Genomic DNA, 20,830 nt, shown 5'->3' with positions numbered 1-20,830 from the left:
ATTGTCTCACAACAGGTGCTTTATGATAAGGTCCATTGTCACACTGATACAATCATCGCCTCCGAACTGTTCCTCTACTGGAAGCATTACACAGTTCTGTAAAATGTGTTGATATCCTTCCGCATTTAGCGTCTTTTAAGCACAATAAGGGACTAAACCCTGACGACGAAAAACGAACCCGTAACAACACCTCCTTCGTACTTCATTGTTCTGATCTCTGCAGAAAAAAGATTCCAATCGTCCGCCGCGAACATATGACAGACTTAGCCAGATGGCGCTCCACACGCCACCAGAGGACGCCGAATTCGCATCACATCAACGCTTGCAACTGTGATTGGCCCGTGTGTCTTTTTAAGTCACCGCACTCAGAAGTCCGACTCAGATTGTTCTCATATTATCACCAGAATTCTCTCCGACCACACCGAGCCTACTGACGATAGTTCAGTGAGATCTTAAGAACTTACCACGAAGCCAGTGAACTTTGTAAACATAGCACGACGCTAGTGCTGTTCAACCAGCTTGCGATACTAATAACCAGTACTAGTGGAACTGACAAGGGGAGGCCGCCAATTGTGAAATTCAGATTCGATTCATACTGCGCATAATAAAAGCTCATGGCCAGAGGTGTAATGTGGCAAAGCACCAACATGCACTTCTCAGCCGTTGTCGAGAAAATCGACAGTCAAAAGAAACCGTTGCGGCGAAATACTCTCTACGATTAATAGTTTTCTACAGCGCAGTGGTGCAGCGGTAAGCGCTCGGGTTCGTAATCCGAAGGCCTTTTAGTATTTGTTTTTTGTAATTCAAATGTGTACACACACACACACACACACACACACACACATATATATATATATATATATATATATATATATATATATATATATATATATATATATATATAATTCCCGGCAATCAGTTGCAACAGTTATGCATATAATAAGTTGTTGAAAGTCGTTTCTCGTGGAAGAACTGGCGACTTCGAACATCATTATGTTTTCCGCAAACAAAGTTGTATTTCACAAATGTTATTAATTGTCTTCATAATGTTAACCACGTATAGTTAACGGAAGACGTAGAAACGATATTCCGAAACGAATACGTATAGCGTAAGTCAAACGTTCGAATTAGAACAGAGACCCCACGAACACAAATTTGCTGTGGCAGGTATGAAATATAAACTCCGTTACTCGCTCGTTACACTTGAATGACAGATGTTGAATGGGCCGAAACGAGCAGCCGCTTAACAGCGTAGTTGCCTGCAAACTTCGAAAGAAGGTAGATGCGGTCCCTAGCGAAACTTATAACATCGTCGAAAATCAGTGCGGACGGGAGAGCTTTGGTACACCCTGTTAAAACAAACGGAAAAATGGAGGCGGTACAATTGGAGAGCGATCCGCCTTCACCAACATGCATAAGCAATTCATTAACAGTTGAATTACAAAAAACTAATAAAAAAATTGCATGCCGCGAGATTCGATACGGCGACCTTCCGATTACGAACCCGAGCGCTTACCGCTGCGCCACGACGCTGTAGAGAATCATTAATCGTAGAGAGTATTTCACGGCAACGGTTTCTTTTAAATGTCGATTTTCTCGACAACGGCTGAGAAGTGCATCTTGGTGCTTTGCCACATTACACCTCTGGCCATGAGCTTTTATTATGCGCAGTATGAATCGAATCTGAATTTCACAATTGGCGGCCTCCCCTTGTGAGAGAGATATCAGAGAGACTACAGAATACAAAGTTACAAATATTTTACATCAAATTACTATAAATACATATCACGTATCTCCAATATATTGTCGATGGATGAGCGACCAGTACAATAATGAAAAAGTATATGTTATAATCTGTAGTCGCAATTTATTTATTATGACGAGTGTCTGCCGGTTTCGTTACACAGTATCACCTTCACGCTATCGTATAATCAAAAAAATCGGTTTTATAGTTATAACAGTAGTGCATGAGGAATTTACAAAAATATTATCCTGTACGACAGCAAAGTATGATATATAGTACACCTTAAAATGTATGGGTAGCCTCTTATCAACGTCAAGCAGTCTTGGCGCTCGCTTCCCAAGTAAGTGTGTCAAATACTGAAAGAAAAGATCAATGTTGAACTTTAAATAGATATAAACTGCGGCCAGCAGTGATAGGAATGCTACCTATGTACAGAGCTTTTTAAGTCACAGTGTAAAATATTTCTAAAAAGAGCATAAGATTTGAAATTAAGAACTTGCATATCAGAATAGACCCCACTGCAATAAAACATTACAAGCAAAAGAGCAAATGTTTTAGCTAAGTTTAAAATTTGCCATTATATACAGTATATACGACTACAAAACATCTACAAAACACATAATTCTTTTACAAACAAGTATATTTATGTTTTAATCATTCCATAGTACACTATGTGTTCGAGAGTGTTTGTCTACCTCGTTACACCACGCACATAACACACATTGTGACAGGTAATGTCTCCAGCTATTCGTCAAACCCCGTCGTGTACTGTCAGTCGCTTTTTCGTCACCTCAAGCGTCGCTTATTGTTGACTACAGAAATGTGTTTCTTACGAGAAGCTACTCGTCCATTGTACTCCAGTTTTTTTTTTCAGCCCCAACACACAATCACTGTGCTAGTTGGACTTCTGGTAGCACTCTAGAACTCAAGAGTGTTCCTTTCCACTGGGTTCATAAAATTATTTTGTGACCATTCTCCACAAATACGATATGGCAGTGGCTGTGTTATTCTGATTACGATGCCAAGTTCTTTGTACATGCATGCATTTCCAAAAGAACAGACACTGCTGCCGACCACAGCCGTTACGAAACACATCAAATGAATTCGCAATTGTGAATAAAGACCACCATCAGCTGTAGAATGGAATGACGACAGTGAAAATTTGTGCCGGACCGCAACCCAAACCCGGATTTCTCACTTATCGCAAGCGGTCGCCTTACCATTCGCCTATCCGTGCAGGAGTCGCAGCCAGACCCAGACTTCCAAACGTCGTCAGCCACGCGTCTACGACCTGTACTCGTAGATCCATTATGTACATTCGTGCATGCATGTCTAAAGGAACCACAGTATCGTACACTCCTGGAAATAGAAAAAAGAACACATTGACACCGGTGTGTCAGACCCACCATACTTGCTCCGGACACTGCGAGAGGGCTGTACAAGCAATGATCACACGCACGGCACAGCGGACACACCAGGAACCGCGGTGTTGGCCGTCGAATGGCGCTAGCTGCGCAGCATTTGTGCACCGCCGCCGTCAGTGTCAGCCAGTTTGCCGTGGCATACGGAGCTCCATCGCAGTCTTTAACACTGGTAGCATGCCGCGACAGCGTGGACGTGAACCGTATGTGCAGTTGACGGACTTTGAGCGAGGGCGTATAGTGGGCATGCAGGAGGCCGGGTGGACGTACCGCCGAATTGCTCAACACGTGGGGCGTGAGGTCTCCACAGTACATCGATGTTGTTGCCAGTGGTCGGCGGAAGGTGCACGTGCCCGTCGACCTGGGACCGGACCGCAGCGACGCACGTATGCACGCCAAGACCGTAGGATCCTACGCAGTGCCGTAGGTGACCGCACCGCCACTTCCCAGCAAATTAGGGACACTGTTGCTCCTGGGGTATCGGCGAGGACCATTCGCAACCGTCTCCATGAAGCTGCGCTACGGTCCCGCACACCGTTAGGCCGTCTTCCGCTCGCGGCCCAACATCGTGCAGCCCGCCTCCAGTGGTGTCGCGACAGGCGTGAATGGAGGGACGAATGGAGACGTGTCGTCTTCAGCGATGAGAGTCGCTTCTGCCTTGGTGCCAATGATGGTCGTATGCGTGTTTGGCGCCGTGCAGGTGAGCGCCACAATCAGGACTGCATACGACCGAGGCACACAGGGCCAACACCCGGCATCATGGTGTGGGGAGCGATCTCCTACACTGGCCGTACACCACTGGTGATCGTCGAGGGGACACTGAATAGTGCACGGTACATCCAAACCGTCATCGAACCCATCGTTCTACCATTCCTAGACCGGCAAGGGAACTTGCTGTTCCAACAGAACAATGCACGTCCGCATGTATCCCGTGCCACCCAACGTGCTCTAGAAGGTGTAAGTCAACTACCCTGGCCAGCAAGATCTCCGGATCTGTCCCCCATTGAGCATGTTTGGGACTGGATGAAGCGTCGTCTCACGCGGTCTGCACGTCCGGCACGAACGCTGGTCCAACTGAGGCGCCAGGTGGAAATGGCATGGCAAGCCGTTCCACAGGACTACATCCAGCATCTCTACGATCGTCTCCATGGGAGAATAGCAGCCTGCATTGCTGCGAAAGGTGGATATACACTGTACTAGTGCCGACATTGTGCATGCTCTGTTGCCTGTGTCTATGTGCCTGTGGTTCTGTCAGTGTGATCATGTGATGTATCTGACCCCAGGAATGTGTCAATAAAGTTTCCCCTTCCTGGGACAATGAATTCACGGTGTTCTTATTTCAATTTCCAGGAGTGTATTTATCTGCCGATACCGGACAAGCGACTTTCAAGTACAGCGTCTGACCTGTACAGCATTCATTGTCATCATTCCATTCTAAGGCTGATGGTGGTCCTTATTCGAAATTGCGAATTCATTTGATGTGACCCTCCATAAAGGTCGACAGCCCCGTTCATTAGTACATAAGGCCTGCCTTGTTTGGCCGGCCGTTGTGGCCGAGCGGTTCTAGGCGCTTCAGTCTGGAACCGCGTGACCGCTACGGTCGCAGGTTCGAATCCTGCCTCGGGCATGGATGTGTGTGATGTCCTTAGGTTAGTTAGGTTTCAGTAGTTCTAAGTTCTAGGGGACTGATGACCACAGATGTTAAGTCCCATAGTACTCAGAGCCATTTGAACCATTTGAACGTGTCTTGTCCTTATTTAGTTGTGGCTGTTCCTCCACACTCCCTCTTCAGAATTATATCATCATAAGCCGACTTTGCCAGCATTAGAAGAGTTGAAATGTCCCTGATGGATTTGTTACTCGTGTGACATTCAACGACTAGTCCACGTTCGAATTCACTGAGGTCACCTGACAGACCCATTTTGCTGTTACTGCTTCTGTATTGGCAACAGTATTTCCCACTTCCTTTTACACTGGCGGGTACGCCTGTTGTGACATCTGGTTACATAAGGGCACCTATATCCTTTTAATCAGGTACTGTATAATGTGATTCAGTCCGGGAAAGGCAGGCTGCATTGTACGTGTGAGCAGGGTGTATAGAACAATGTTTTGCCTGCTGCAAAGAGGGTTAATTAAACAAGTATGACTGAGACCACTAAGTAATACAAGTTCTTGTCCAAAACTTCTGTCCAATACTTTCATTTCAACTATACACACGCTGCTGCTACCAAATCTCTTGTAACACATGTTTCTTGACGTAGACACATGGACCTAATGGTATTCTGTACTGTAACGTTAACTCACAAACGACAGTTCTCCCACTAGTAACCAGCTGTCCAGATCACCCCCACATATAGAGTCAACAGTTGGGAAGTTCACACGAGTGTTATTAGCTTTGCATGTTCGCTCACTATTACACTGTTCATCAAGATTTTGTAATCTGAAATTAGGAGCTATGACCGTATGGCATAGATTGTGGAATTTTTAGCCAGTCATAAAATTCCCGTCCGCAGCTCGTGGTCGGGCGGTAGCGTTCTCGCTTCCCTCGCCCGGGTTCCCGGGTTCGATTCCCGGCGGGGTCAGGGATTTTCTCTGCCTCGTGATGACTGGGTGTTGTGTGATGTCCTTAGGTTAGTTAGGTTTAAGTAGTTCTAAGTTCTAGGGGACTGATTACCATAGATGTTAAGTCCCATAGTGCTCAGAGCCATAAAATTCCCCAAAATTCTCTGATCTTACGGAAACTTCATTTACGGCATTTTCCAAAACTCCGCTGCTCACCGCGTTTTTGCAAAATCACACGAAGATCGAAACATAGGTCCTCACGCAGCTGGTGATGAATTATGTCTCTTCGACATGAACCTACCTAAATCTCTCTCCCTTCCCTACTGCTCCATCGTTCCCAGTTATGACAGTCTGGAACATACTGTAGCCAATCAGTGTCACAGCTTTTCGCTAACATCACGGTAATGTATCTCCTTCACGAATCCCTAACTCCTAATTTGCTTTAATAATTTTCCAAACTCACTGTTTTCCGAAAAAGCAATTAACTGAAAATTACATTTTGTTTACTAGTACAGAAGTAAAGATTTGGCTCTTGGAATTTGTAAATTCTGTCACATATTTAGAACATACAAAAGACGAAAGTGAAACAACAGAGCCAGAATGAATGCAAAGAAAACGCCGCCCGCAGGGCGTCTTTAGGCGTAGCAGGCTGTGGACGTGGAGCTCACGTGAGCGCTACGCGCGGCAAAGCGTTGTTAGTTATCTCATATGGTCACGCGCGGCCTCGCAGGTTGGTGGCCGGAAACGGCAACGTGGAAAGGGACACGTGGCCTGCGACACAGCATAAAGGCGAAGGCGGTAGCACCCGACAGGAGAGTCACAGTTCAATGATCTCAGAGGGACCTATGTACAGGTCAGGTCCGCGGTCCTGGTTTGTAGTGTTCACTTTGGATATGCTCGCGGTTGTAGCAGCCAAATACCTCCCTCCAGAGGAACTTGATAGTAAAAAAAACACAGGGTGTATCAAAAAGAATCATCCGATTTGGCAAGTCTATATTTCTGAAACTAATAAACCTATACAATGCATTTTATTTTTAGATGAACGGGAAACTCAAAACGTTTTCTTCAAACGTTTTCATAGGTGTCCAGTACGCCCTCCTTGAGATACACGGCATATGTCAATGTGGTATTCAAATTGTGCCCAAACCGCAGCGAGCATGTCTTGAGTGACAGCTTCCACAGCTGCTATTATGCGATGTCTCAGTTCATTAATTGTTGTTGGTAACGGAGGCACATAAACAGAGCCTTTTAAAAAGCCCACAAGGAAAAATCACATACAGTCAGGTCCGTTGACCTTGGAGGCCAGTAATGTAAGGCTGAATCTTTTGGTCCAGTGCGACCGATCCATCGTTTTGTAATCCTTCGTTGTAAAATTCCCTCACTTCCAGCTCCATCGTGTTGGTAAATGAAGTCGTTCGAATCGGTCCCCATCTGTGGGAATAAAAAGTTCTCAAGCAGATTTTGAAGAGTCTCTCTCATGTTGTACCGTGTAAAAGTCGAGAGTTTGCTATTTCGAACAGTACGTTGTTCACGCGCATATATCAAACAACATACTAGTTACGATTTTTTTTAAATTGTATGATTCTTTCTGATACACCTTGTAGTATAATTTTAGCGAGTGTTTCATTCACATTCTGCTCAAACAAGCATTGAAGATTACTGTTGTTCAAGTCTTTCCTTCTGTTCGTATATTACCTGGCCGAGTTTCGTAATTCCTTCAAAACAGTCAGTTAGCCTTCTCCACCTCAATTAACTGGGTGGAACTTCCTCAGTCTTGTATGACATTAAGTGCTTATACTGCTTTACGGCCGTGACGAAGTACACATATAGAGGGTGGTTTTTTCCATCGTGTAGAAGCTCTGAGGACTGATCGATGAGAGGATACGGAACAAAAAAGGTCTAATGAATTTATTTTCCGGAAATGCATAATTTCCATGCTAGAGACCATTTATTCAATCATACAGAGTTACAGGGACTGCGGTTTAATCCGAGCTGTGCCATGGAGTCACAGTTACAGCATGTGTTGAAAATGGTTTCCATGTGCCTCAACGCATGCGCGTAAGCGCCGTAGCATGGTCCGTCTCACACTTTCACGTCGGCCAGGCTGTATCCGAACAGTATCAAAGGAGCATGAATAAACAACCCCAGTGCCTCCACATCTGGAATGGGCTCTGCATACACGATAATTTTGAGATGGCCCCATAACCAGAAATCCCAAGCTTTGAGATCCGGTGAACGAGCAGGTCATGCAACAGGAACCCCTTGACCGACCTATCCACCAGGGAAGACACGATTAAGGTACGTCCGGACGTTAACAGCGCAGTGGACTGGAGCATCTTCATGTAGCAGCCACATAACCCTTCTTTCAACAAGGGAGGCAAAATCACCCTCCAGAAACGCCGATATTTCCAGCCTGTTAGGAGATGTGGAAGGGAGACTGGTCCCAAAATACGGTCGCCAATTATCGCAGCCCACACATTCGGCTACACCGATGCTGATTATTCGATGCCACCATACCATGGGGGTTCCGCATACTATCCCACAGATGACTGTTATGAAAGTTGAAAATACCACTCTACGTAAAGGTGACCTCATCCGTGAATAGGATGGATGACACAAATTCTGTAATCGTGGTTACCTGGTGAAGAATCCAGTGATAAAACTGCTCCCGATGTGGAAAGTCTGTCGCTAATAAGCCATGCACAAGCTTTAAGTTATAAGGGTAGCAACAATTGTCATGGAGAATGTTCCACACGCTCGTCTGGCTTACCATGCTCTTGCGGGCCAACTTCCTGGTACCGACACGGTTGTCCCCTTCCACGGTGTTAATCACATTTTCAAAAAAAAAAAAATGGTTTAAATGGCTCTGAGCACTATGCGACTTAACATCTATGGTCATCAGTCCCCTAGAACTTAGAGCTACTTAAACCTAACTAACCTAAGGACATCACACAACACCCAGTCATCACGAGGCAGAGAAAATCCCTGACCCCGCCGGGAATCGAACCCGGGAACTCGGGCGCGTGAAGCGAGAACGCTACCGCACGACCACGAGCTGCGGACTAATCACAATTTCCCCCAAGTCTAGTGTCCGAACAGTTTGGGTATGTCCTTCATGATTTCCTGCTTCGTGAAATGGTCCTGTCTCAGGCAAACGGCGAAACACTGTTGCAAACATTGAATGCTGTGATTGTTGTCAGCGGGGTAGGCCTCCTGATACAATCTTGCTGGCCGCTGCCGGTTGCCATTTGCCTTTGCGTAACTAAGCATCATGTCGACAAGCTCTCGATTCGACTAAGGAGCCAATCAATCCCTGGATTTTGTACACAGTGGAAAAAATCAGCCTGCATATTTTCTGGTGTCGGATGTGGAGTTGGTTGTGGGTTCCGGTGTGGTTGTTTTAACGCTAAGAGTTACACTACCTTCCATGAGCTTCGAAACACCTAGCAACCGAGCGAGGTGACGCAGTGGTTAGCGCACTGGACTCGCATTCGGGAGGACGACGGTTCAATCCCGCGTCCGGTCATCCTGATTTAAGATTTCTGTGATTTCCCTAAATCTCTCCAGGCAAATTCCGGGATGGTTCCTTTGAAAGGGCACTGCCGCCTTCCTCCCCGTCCTTCCCTAATCGGATGAAACCGATGACCTCGCTGTCTGGTCTTCTCCCCCAAAAACAACCCCAACCCCCTAATAATTATAGACAATAGAAAGGAAATACAGTATAAAAATGCATTTTGTTGTTTTCCAAATGTTTATTAAACTCAAATAATACACAGGAAGATACAATAATTAAATTTTCGATTCCTCAAAATAGCCACTCTTTGCTTTCATCACTGCCTTGCACACTCTCGGCATGCGCTGCGTTAGTTTTGCCAAGGTTTCAGTTGGAATTAATCTCCATTCTTGCTGCAGGACCTCCCACAGTCGTGACCCCACTCATGATTTCACCGTTTTCGGATCCTCCTGTTCAATTAATACCATAGCAGCTAGATTGGGTTACAATCAGGGGATTGGGGCGGCCATTCCATGTTTTTCTGTAGTTTAAGAACCCATGATTTAACCGTTTTTGGATCCTCCTGTTCAATTAATACCATAGCAGCTAGATTGGGTTACAATCAGGGGAATGGGGCGGCCATTCCATGTTTTTCTGTAGTTTACGAACCTCTGGAGACTTCACATAGTTCTGACACAAGCAAGACGTATGATTCGGGTCGTTATCTTGCTGCAAGACAAACCCTTTCCCAATCAAACGCAAACTAGAAGTCTTAGCATGTCGCTGGGGAATGGCATGATAAACCTTTTGGATCAGTTTTCCATCTATTTTCAACAAATCTCCTACTTTATTCCCTCCAAAGGATCCCCATACCATCACAAAATCCCCTCAATGCTTTACAGTTGGAATTAGGCACTGAGGATCCAAGCGTTCATGGAGTAAACGGCGTACAAATTGACGGCGTTTACTTCAAAATATTTCGAACTTGGATTCATCACTGAATAAATCTCTTTCCCAGTCCCCCGCTGTCCAATTTTGGCTTGTCTTAGCCCACTGAAGCCTTTTCTTCTTTTTAACAGGGTGCAACAGGGTTTCCTTGTTGCTACATAACCTCGGAGATTGTTGTCTGCCAGGCGTCGTCTCACTGTTGACTCACTCACCGGTGCAGCCCTCGTTGCGTTTAGTTCAGCAGTCAATTCACGGACAGTTTTTAATCTGTTACGTTTACTGATCACTACCAAAGACTTTTCCTGGCGTTCTGATACTTTCCTGGGTGCTCCTGAACGACGACGATCTCCATACGAGCTTGTTTGTCGATGTCGGTGCATGGTTTTGACAACTCCGCTGATGGAAATCACCATTTGCTTTGCTATTTGTAGGACACTATTGCCTTCGTGACGTAAAATGATTATCATTACCCGTGATTCATAAGAAATCTGGCACTTTGGGGCATTTTTAATTACTTCCGCGCCGGTCGGCGTGGCCGAGCGGTTCTAGGCGCTTCAATCTGGAACCGCGCTACCATGCCTCGGGCCTGGATGTGTGTGATGTCCTTAGTTAGATTTAAGTAGTTCTAGGTTCTAGGGGACTGATGACCTCAGCTGTTAAGTCTCATAGTGCTCAGAGCCATTTGAGCCATTTTTGAATTACTTTCGCGTCGTGTTATACCTTTATGCAAACGTAACTACAAGTGAACAGAAATGTAAACATCGTACCTCTACATAGCCATGCGGTCTACTCGTGCCAGCTGGCGTGTTTAGTAGAACTGCTTGGACAGGTAACGTCGGTTTGTATTGTATTGTGTGTTAACCGGGGACATAGAAACGACGGAGAGGCTCCGTCCCCGCCGCAGCCGCAGTGGTCCACAAGCCCACGACGACTACCGCAGTCCACTTCATCCCTCCACCGCCCCACACCGAACCCAGGGTTATTGTGCGGTTCGGCCCCCGGTGGAGCACTCAGGGAACGTCTCACACCAGACAAGTTTAACGCCTATATTTGCATGGTAGAGTAATGGTGATGTGCGCGTACGTGGAGAACTTGTTTGCGCAGCAATCGCCGACATAGTGTAATTGAGGCGGAATAAGGGGAACCAGCCTGCATTCGCCGAGGCAGATGGAAAATCGCCTAAAAACCATCTACAGACTGGCCGGCTCACCGGACCTCGACACAAATCCGCCGGACGGATTCGTGCCGGGGACCAGGCGCTCCCTCCCGCCCGGAAAGCCGTGCGTTAGACGGCACGGCCAACCGGGCGGGCGACGTCGGTTTTCATAAAACGGAGCAATACTAGCATGTTCCAATATGTATTTATATGTACAATAATTAAGCGTACAATACTGTACGTGACATTATTAACCGTTATTTGAGCTTTCTATTCCGTATTCTAACCAATAACTCACATGGATCACTTCCATCTTGCTCCGTTGTAATACGCAGTATGGTGTTTCCAAACTTATGGAGTGCAGTTTATCTGAATAGGTAAGTCTTCTTTGGAATATCGAACCTACTCACCCGAAAGTCAAGCAAAACGACAGAACGGCTTTGAAAATCCATTTGTGTTCCTTGAAGAAGCAGTATGCAAGATAGAGGCGGGGCCAGGACCCAGGCGAGTAAGCAGCCTACTTTCTGAGGGAACAGGAGAGGGAAGAAGAGGAGGTCACGACAAACCAAGCGGATAGACAGTGCCCGGAGTCGAGGCGAACACGCCAGGAGACGGCCAGGAGCAGACAACAGTGGCTGAGGCAGCAGGCAGTGCACAGAGGCGGTCCAATAGTACCGGCAGTCGCACGGCTCACAGGCAGCGCGACGGCAGCCAGCAGCAGCGGCAGCCGTGGCAGGCAGCGCGGGTCGAAGATAGGGTAGCGGCGTGGGCGGCGACAGTCAGCAGCGAGAGTCAAAAGCGGTGCGAGGCTGGCGGCCGCGGTGGAAGCGCCGACGGTGGCGCGGCGTCGCGGGTGGAGCACGAGGCAGCGAAGGGTAAACACCACCACCAGCAGCGCGACAACAGACGGCAGCGCGAGGAACAGACTCAGCGCTTCGTAGCATACGGCCCACAGCAGCAGTAGGATTTCCCACGTGAGTTAAAAAGCTAGCAGCCACGTCACGACACAGAGGTACTGTTCCAACACTGATGCTCAAGAGTCACGCAATAGGCAATACATTATTTTATCGACCGAGCGAGGTGGCGCAGTGGTTAGACTCTGGACTCGCATTCGGAAGGACGACGGTTCAATCCCGCGTCCGGCCAGCCTGATTTAGGTTTTCCGTGATTTCCCTAAATCGCTCCAGGCAAATGCCGGGATGGTTCCTTTCAAAGGGCACGGCCGACTTCCTTCCCCGTCCTTCCCTAATCCGATGAGACCGATGACCTCGCTGTCTGGTCTCCTTCCCCGAAACAACCAACCAACTTATTTTATCAGGAGCGCTGCAATGAATAGTGCAGTCGTTCCATGGCGCTAAGAAGACTCTAAATGAGTTCCTCGGCCATTGCGATACCGCATTTAAGCTCACCGACCCAGAGCATTAAAATTGCTACACCACGAAGATGACGTGCTACTGACACGAAATTTAACCCACAGGAAGAAGATGCTGTGATGTGCAAATGATTAGCTTTTCAGAACATTCACACAAGCTTGGCGCCGGTGGCGACACCTACAACGTGCAGACATGAGGAAAGTTTCCAACCGATTCCTCATACACAAACAGCAGTTGACCGGCGTAGCCTGGTGAAACGTTGTTGTGATCCCTCGTGTAAGGAGGAGAAATGCCTACGATCACGCTTCCGACTTTGATAAAGGTCGGATTGTAGCCTATCGCGATTACGGTTTATCGTATCGCGACATTGCTTCTCGCGTTGGTCGAGTTCCAATGACTGCTAGCAGAATATGGATTCGGTGGGTTCAGGAGGGTAATACGGAACGCCGTGCTGGATCCCAACGGCCTCGTATCGCTAGCGGTCGAGATGACGCATCTTATGCGCATGGCTGCAACGGATCGCGCAGCCATATCTCGATCCCTGAGTCAACAGATGGGGACTTTTGCAAGGCAACAACCATCTGCACGAACAGTTCGACGAAGTTTGCAGCAGCATCGACTATCAGCTCGGAGACCATTGCTACGGTTACCCTTGACGCTGCCTCACAGACAGGAGCGCCTGCGATGGTGTACTCAACGACGAACCTGGGTGCACGAATGGCGAAACGTCATTTTCTTCGATGAATCTAGGTTCTGTTTACAGCATCATGGTGTCGTATCCGTGTTTGGCGACATCGCGGTGAACGCACATTGGAAGCGTGTATTCGTCATCGCCATACTGGCGTATCACCAGGCGTGATGGTATGAGGTGCCATTGGTTACACGTCTCGGTCACTTCTAGTTCCCATTGACGGCACTTTGAACAATGGACGTTTCATTTCAGATGTCTTACAACCCGTGGCTGTACCCCTCATACAATCCCTGCGAAACCCTACATTTCAGCAGGATAATGCACGACCGCATATTGCAGGTCCTGTACCTCCCTTTCTGGATACAGAAAATGTTCGACTGCTGCCCTGGCCAGCACATTCTCCAGATCTCTCAGCAATCGAAAACGTCTGGTCAATGGTGGCCGAGCAACTGGCTCGTCACAATACGCCAGTCACTACTCTTGATGAACTGTGATATCGTGTTGAAGCTGCATGGGCAGCTGTTACCCGTATACGCCCTACAGGCTCTGTTTGACTCAATGCCCAGGCGTATCGTTATTACGGCCAGAGGTGGTGGTTCTGAGTACTAATTTCTCAGGATCTATGCACAGAAATTGCGTGAATATGTAATCACATGTCAGTTCTAGTATAATGTATTTGTCCAATGAATACTCGTTTATCATCTGCATTTCTTCTTGGTGTAGCAATTTTAATGACCAGTAATGTAGTTGGCTCAGCACATAGAAAGTTGTGTCCACCCCCGATAGCTGAGTGGTCAGCGTGACAGAATATCAATCCTAAGGCCCTGGGTTCGATTCCCGGCTGGGTCGGAGATTTTCTCCGCTCAGGGACTGGGTGTTGTGTTGCCCAAATCATTATCATTTCATCCACATCGACGCGCAAGACGTCGAAGGGGCGTCAAATCGAAAGACTTGTACCCGGCAAACGGTCTACCCGACGGGAGGCCCTCGTCACACGACATTTACATTTATAGAAAGTTGTTAAGTAGAGACATATGCGCAATCTGGCGAGGTATGTGTACCGGAATAGCAGAAAATTATGCTACCCAAAGGACATTGGAATTCTATTCGTGTCAAATTTTTGCAAGTAGGTAAGAACGTAGACAAAACATAGCACAGTGGGGTTGAAGATTGGATACAATGCAGAACTACTTCAGAGAAGCTTTGACAGGTACGAAGCGAGAATCAGAGTTAGAAGGCAGCCTCAGGCTCATTTAGATATTAGGCCGAGCTATGTTTATCCAAGAGACTTACAATGACGAGATAAAGACCGTAATTCGTGTGCGCGGTGAGCAGTCAACGTTGGCAGAGGCCGCAGACGTCGAGTGTGCGATATCGTTGACACGAGAAAAGTTGATCACCCGAAGTGGTGCTGCAGTACTGCGGAACAAACACAGACCACTAAGTGTTTCACGTGTGGTAAGCAATGTCACATTGTGAAGCAGCGGCCTGCTCCAGGCCTTTCTCCCCTAATTTTATCCAATTTGCATGCGGGACTCTCTTGCTTCATTTACTATCCGAATCATTTTTTACTTGTCAACTTTTCACTAGTAATCGGCGCTGATTACATGAGTGGTTAGGGGTAGCTTGTAGCAACGTTAAGCACCCATGTCTCTGTACCTAACTTGACGTTTCATTCTTGTAGTAATTTTTCTCATTAAATACATCTTATCTTGCACAGGGGAAATCATTCTCGCTTAGGTGAAAACAGGAGATTTCACACGCTCTGGAAGAGCTGCCGGTCCCGCAGCAGGCAGATCCTATGCTAACAGACTGCAAGGCCAATCAGACAAGCCTTTCAGGGATTATCCTCTCGGCTCAGCCCACGCAGACAATGAGTGACGGAATGGATGACTAGTTCTTTTTCTGGTTCCTTACTTCGCCGAGTGTTTGGCTCTGTTACACCGACACACACGGACCGATACCTGCACAAACTTTCAAACCACCACCCGAGCCAGAAAAGAGTCATGATCAGTACGTTCGTAACGAGAGCAGGTCGAATATGTGAGCCGCAACACCTCAAACGAGAAACGCAACACCTGGAAACTGTCCTGAGGAGCAATGGGTACTCCACAAATTATATTAGAAGTGTAACAGAGCCAAACACTCGGCGAAGTAAGGAACCAGAAAAAGAAATGTCGGGTACGGCCTTTCTGCCATACATTCCCAGAGTGACGGACAGAATCGGCCGTATATTGCGCAAACATGGCGTAAAGACGATCTTCAAACCAACAAGGAAGATCAAAGAGTGTCTTAGATCGGCGAAGGAGAAAAGAGACCCACTTGCAATGTCGGGAATATACCGTATACCATGCACATGCGGAAAAGTTTATGGCGGAATGACTGGACGATCCATCAACACCAGGAACCAAGAGCATAAGCGACATTGCAGGTTGGGGCAGGTGGAGAAATCGGCCGTGGCAGAGCACGCACTGAATGAGACCGACCACGTAATAAAATTAGCCGACACCGAAGTTCTGGCTGTAGAGAAGCACTATCACACGCGCTTGTTCAGAGAAGCTGTAGAAATACAAAAACACGCGAACAGTTTGAACAAGAAAGAGGAAAGCCTTAAGGTAAACGGATCCTGGCTTCCCGTACTGCAGCGAACGACCGTCGCAGGTAGCAAGAGGAGAACCGCACCGGAAATGACTGCGGAGAAGATTTCGGACGTTGGCGCGCCAGGTACATATAGTCTGCGCCCGCGAGCTCGGCTCCAGTTCACCACCGGCAATGGAGGGTGAAGCTTTGACAATGCCAGCCACTCGTGCTGGCGAAACGTCAGAAGAATCATTAGATGAACGTCGGCCGAAGAACCCGAGACAGAAGCCAATAGGCAGTTTGTCAACAAGTGGCCACGAAAGCCTTAACAATTTTGTTTTCCTTTCTTGTCGGAAAGCTGTAGGAAGCCCAACAAAGTTTCCAGAATTTCCAACAAAGAAGTCACGTGGGAGCTGTGAGATACTCGTTTCCCATTTCCTTATACGCGTATCCCATTTCTGGATATGTCTTTAACGATATGGTGGTAGCTAGGGAACGGACTTCCAGATCCCTGACTGGAAGAGGACATAGACACTGTTTGCGATAGGCTAGAAAAGACTGAGTGAGACTCCTTTACGAGGTCTGAAGGAAAGCTACCAAAACCCGGAGGGGAGCGTGGGTGGCGAGTGAGAGAGGGGAGCATTCGGAGTCGCTTTCGGGATTCGTTTGGGTATTCTGATTGGAATCTCTACTTGGTGATGCTACTCTGGACTCCGCGCTTAGACATGCTTTTCTTGACTTCGGCCCTCGGCCAAGTCTTCGAAGTTTCAAAAAATGGTTCAAATGGCTCTGAGCACTATGGGACTTAACTTCTGAGGTCATCAGTCCCCTAGAACTTATAACAACTTAAACCTAACTAACCTAAGGACATCACACACACACCCATGCCCGAGGTAGGATACGAACCTGCGAGTGTAGTGGTCGCGCGGTTCCAGACTGTAGCGCCTAGAACCGCTCGGCCACCCCGGCCAGCAGTGCTAACTCAGTCACATCAATGGTGTGTCTGTTTTCAAACACAGCTACAGATCTTTTGAAGATCAATATTGGACCTCACTGCGAGGTTTTACAGTTTTTTGTTCCTTTTATTGTTTTCATGCTGTTGTAAGATCAATTTTTTCAAAACATTCAGGTGCTGAATGTTGGATATCATTGCCAGGCTTTAGAAGTTCTTCTCTCTTTTTCTTTTTATGCTGTTCCACTTGTTATATCCTGTATTTTTGTTTCTGCTTGTTCTCACATTTTCGTCACACTTAGCCACTATTTTAGTACCGAGACGCAGAAGTATGTAATATTTTTATTGACAGTATTATTTTGTCCCTTCACATAATTTCACCAATTTCTACACATGTATTCATAAGCCTATATTACGTTCAGTGACACATGTCACATCAAGTGTTCATATTTGCTATTTGTAAATGTGCTGTGTTCATATGTCTGACGATTTTTATACGTTATTTAAGTCCTCTCGTGTTTTGTAATTTTATTTGGTTTTAACATGCACACCGATGACTGACTGCACCATACAGTCACAGTTGATATTTTGTTCTGCACGACAGACTTGTACTTACATGCATATTTTCACATGGTGACATCGTTGACAGATTGTAATATTTCTGTATATATTTAAATATATAGACAAGAAGAGAATAGAAGCTTTCGAAATGTGGTTCTACAGAAGAATGCTGAAGATTAGATGGGTAGATCACGTAACTAATAAGTAAGTACCGAATAGAACTAGGGAGAAGAGGGATTTGTGGCATAACTTGACTAGAAGAAGGGATCGGTTGGTAGCACACGTTCTGAGGCAACAAGGGATCACCAATTTAGTACTGGAGGGAAGCGCGGAGGGTAAAAATCGTAGAGGGAGACCAACAGATTAATACACTAAACAAATTCAGAAGGATGTAGGTTGCAGTAGGTACTGGGAGATGAAGAAGCTTGCACAGGATAGAGAAGCATGGAGAGCTGCACCAAACCAGTCTCTGGGTTGAAGACCACAACAACAACATCATTCTTGTTGTGGATTCATCTTTCACCTGAGAAATTTTTTGATGTCAGTGCTCACAATTTCGAGCTAGTTCATAGTGGTTGGGATAACTGTGTGCTCATCTGAAGAAATTTTTATCTTTTATTTGGATTATTTTCACGTAATAATTGAGAATTAAAATGTTAGGAAACCTTTTAATTTGAGTGAATGGGACATTTCGTGGGGACACAACAGACGCTCTATATTTCCTTTTTCTTATTGTATTTTTAAAGTTTTGTCGTTTCTTTTCTTTCCCCATTGATAGCCAGGCTGAGAAAAATTGTTCTGGGAAAGGTGTCACCACGTTTCTCAGTGAGACCTTTCCTAACAATACTTTTGATTTGAAGCACGTGGTGATATGAGGTGGCAACGTATTTCAGGCCATTCTCCTCAAATTTTATCCTATTTGCATACTGAATTTACATACGAGTCTCTCTTTCTTCATTTATTTTCGATTCAGTTCTTACTCATCAGGTCTTCAGTGGTATTTCGTGCCTATTACATGAGTTGTTAGGGGTAGCTTGTAGCAATGTAGCTTAACCATCTCTCTGCACCTTACTTAACATTCCATTCACGTAGTTCAAAATGGTTCAAATGGCTCTGAGCACTATGGGACTCAACTGCTGTGGTCATAAGTCCCCTAGAACTTAGAACTACTTAAACCTAACTAACCTAAGGACAGCACACAACACCCAGCCATCACGAGGCAGAGAAAATCCCTGACCCCGCCGGGAATCGAACCCGGGAACCCGGGCGTGGGAAGCGAGAACGCTACCGCACGACCACGAGATGCGGGCCATTCACGTAGTACTTTTTTCCCTTAAATGCATCTGATTTTGAACATGGGAACTCATTTTGACACAGGTGAAAACAGTAGGACGCTTCACACGCTATGGAAGAGGTGCCGGTCACTCAGGAGGCAGCTCTTATGCTAGCAGACTGGACGGACAGTCAGACAAGCCTTTCAGGGATTAGCCTCCTGGCTCAGCCTCCGCAGACAATGATTGATGGCATGGACGCCTGGCACACTCTGCAGCATAACAGGGAATCACTGGTTGAAGGTGATAGAACTCGCCTTATTAGTAATACACTCCTGGAAATTGAAATAAGAACACCGTGAATTCATTGTCCCAGGAAGGGGAAACTTTATTGACACATTCCTGGGGTCAGATACATCACATGATCACACTGACAGAACCACAGGCACATAGACACAGGCAACAGAGCATGCACAATGTCGGCACTAGTACAGTGTATATCCACCTTTCGCAGCAATGCAGGCTGCTATTGTCCCATGGAGACGATCGTAGAGATGCTGGATGTAGTCCTGTGGAACGGCTTGCCATGCCATTTCCACCTGGCGCCTCAGTTGGACCAGCGTTCGTGCTGGACGTGCAGACCGCGTGAGACGACGCTTCATCCAGTCCCAAACATGCTCAATGGGGGACAGATCCGGAGATCTTGCTGGCCAGGGTAGTTGAATTACACCTTCTAGAGCACGTTGGGTGGCACGGGATACATGCGGACGTGCATTGTCCTGTTGGAACAGCAAATTCCCTTGCCGGTCTAGGAATGGTAGAACGATGGGTTCGATGACGGTTTGGATGTACCGTGCACTATTCAGTGTCCCCTCGACGATCACCAGTGGTGTACGGCCAGTGTAGGAGATCGCTCCCCACACCATGATGCCGGGTGTTGGCCCTGTGTGCCTCGGTCGTATGCAGTCCTGATTGTGGCGCTCACCTGCACGGCGCCAAACACGCATACGACCATCATTGGCACCAAGGCAGAAGCGACTCTCATCGCTGAAGACGACACGTCTCCATTCGTCCCTCCATTCACGCCTGTCGCGACACCACTGGAGGCGGGCTGCACGATGTTGGGGCGTGAGCGGAAGACGGCCTAACGGTGTGCGGGACCGTAGCCCAGCTTCATGGAGACGGTTGCGAATGGTCCTCGCCGATACCCCAGGAGCAACAGTGTCCCTAATTTGCTGGGAAGTGGCGGTGCGGTCCCCTACGGCACTGCGTAGGATCCTACGGTCTTGGCGTGCATCCGTGCTTCGCTGCGGTCCGGTCCCAGGTCGACGGGCACGTGCACCTTCCGCCGACCACTGGCGACAACATCGATGTACTGTGGAGACCTCACGCCCCACGTGTTGAGCAATTCGGCGGTACGTCCACCCGGCCTCCCGCATGCCCACTATACGCCCTCGCTCAAAGTCCGTCAACTGCACGTACGGTTCACGTCCACGCTGTCGCGGCATGCTACCAGTGTTAAAGACTGCGATGGAGCTCCGTATGCCATGGCAAACTGGCTGACACTGACGGCGGCGGTGCACAAATGCTGCGCAGCTAGCGCCATTCGACGGCCAACACCGCGGTTCCTGGTGTATCCGCTGTGCAGTGCGTGTGATCATTGCTTGTACAGCCCTCTCGCAGTGTCCGGAGCAAGTATGGTGGGTCTGACACACCGGTGTCAATGTGTTCTTTTTTCCATTTCCAGGAGTGTAGTTGCGTGGAGTCCTCCGCTGTCCACTTGTCGTTATCCTGCTGTGAGTGGTCGCCAGACATCTCTCCTCAAACAAAATAAATAGCCACTCATGCGCCTGCAAATTTCCAAACGTCCCCATTCCTGTGGGAATTCTGTACGAAGCCTAGCAAAGTTTCCAGAATCTCCGACGAACAAGTTTGTACGCGAAACGGAGTGACACTCGTTTCCCATTTTGTTATACACGCATCTCATTGACAGATATATCTCAAACTTTATGGTCTGAACTAGGGAATGGACTTCCAGATTCCCGATTGGAAGAGGACTTACATCCTTTCTGGGACTG

This window comes from Schistocerca nitens, chromosome 3 (assembly GCF_023898315.1).
Source record: "Schistocerca nitens isolate TAMUIC-IGC-003100 chromosome 3, iqSchNite1.1, whole genome shotgun sequence".
NCBI classification, from domain to species: Eukaryota; Metazoa; Arthropoda; class Insecta; order Orthoptera; family Acrididae; genus Schistocerca; species Schistocerca nitens.
The sequence above is the reverse complement of the archived record's forward strand: the minus strand, read 5'-3'. Positions refer to the sequence as shown.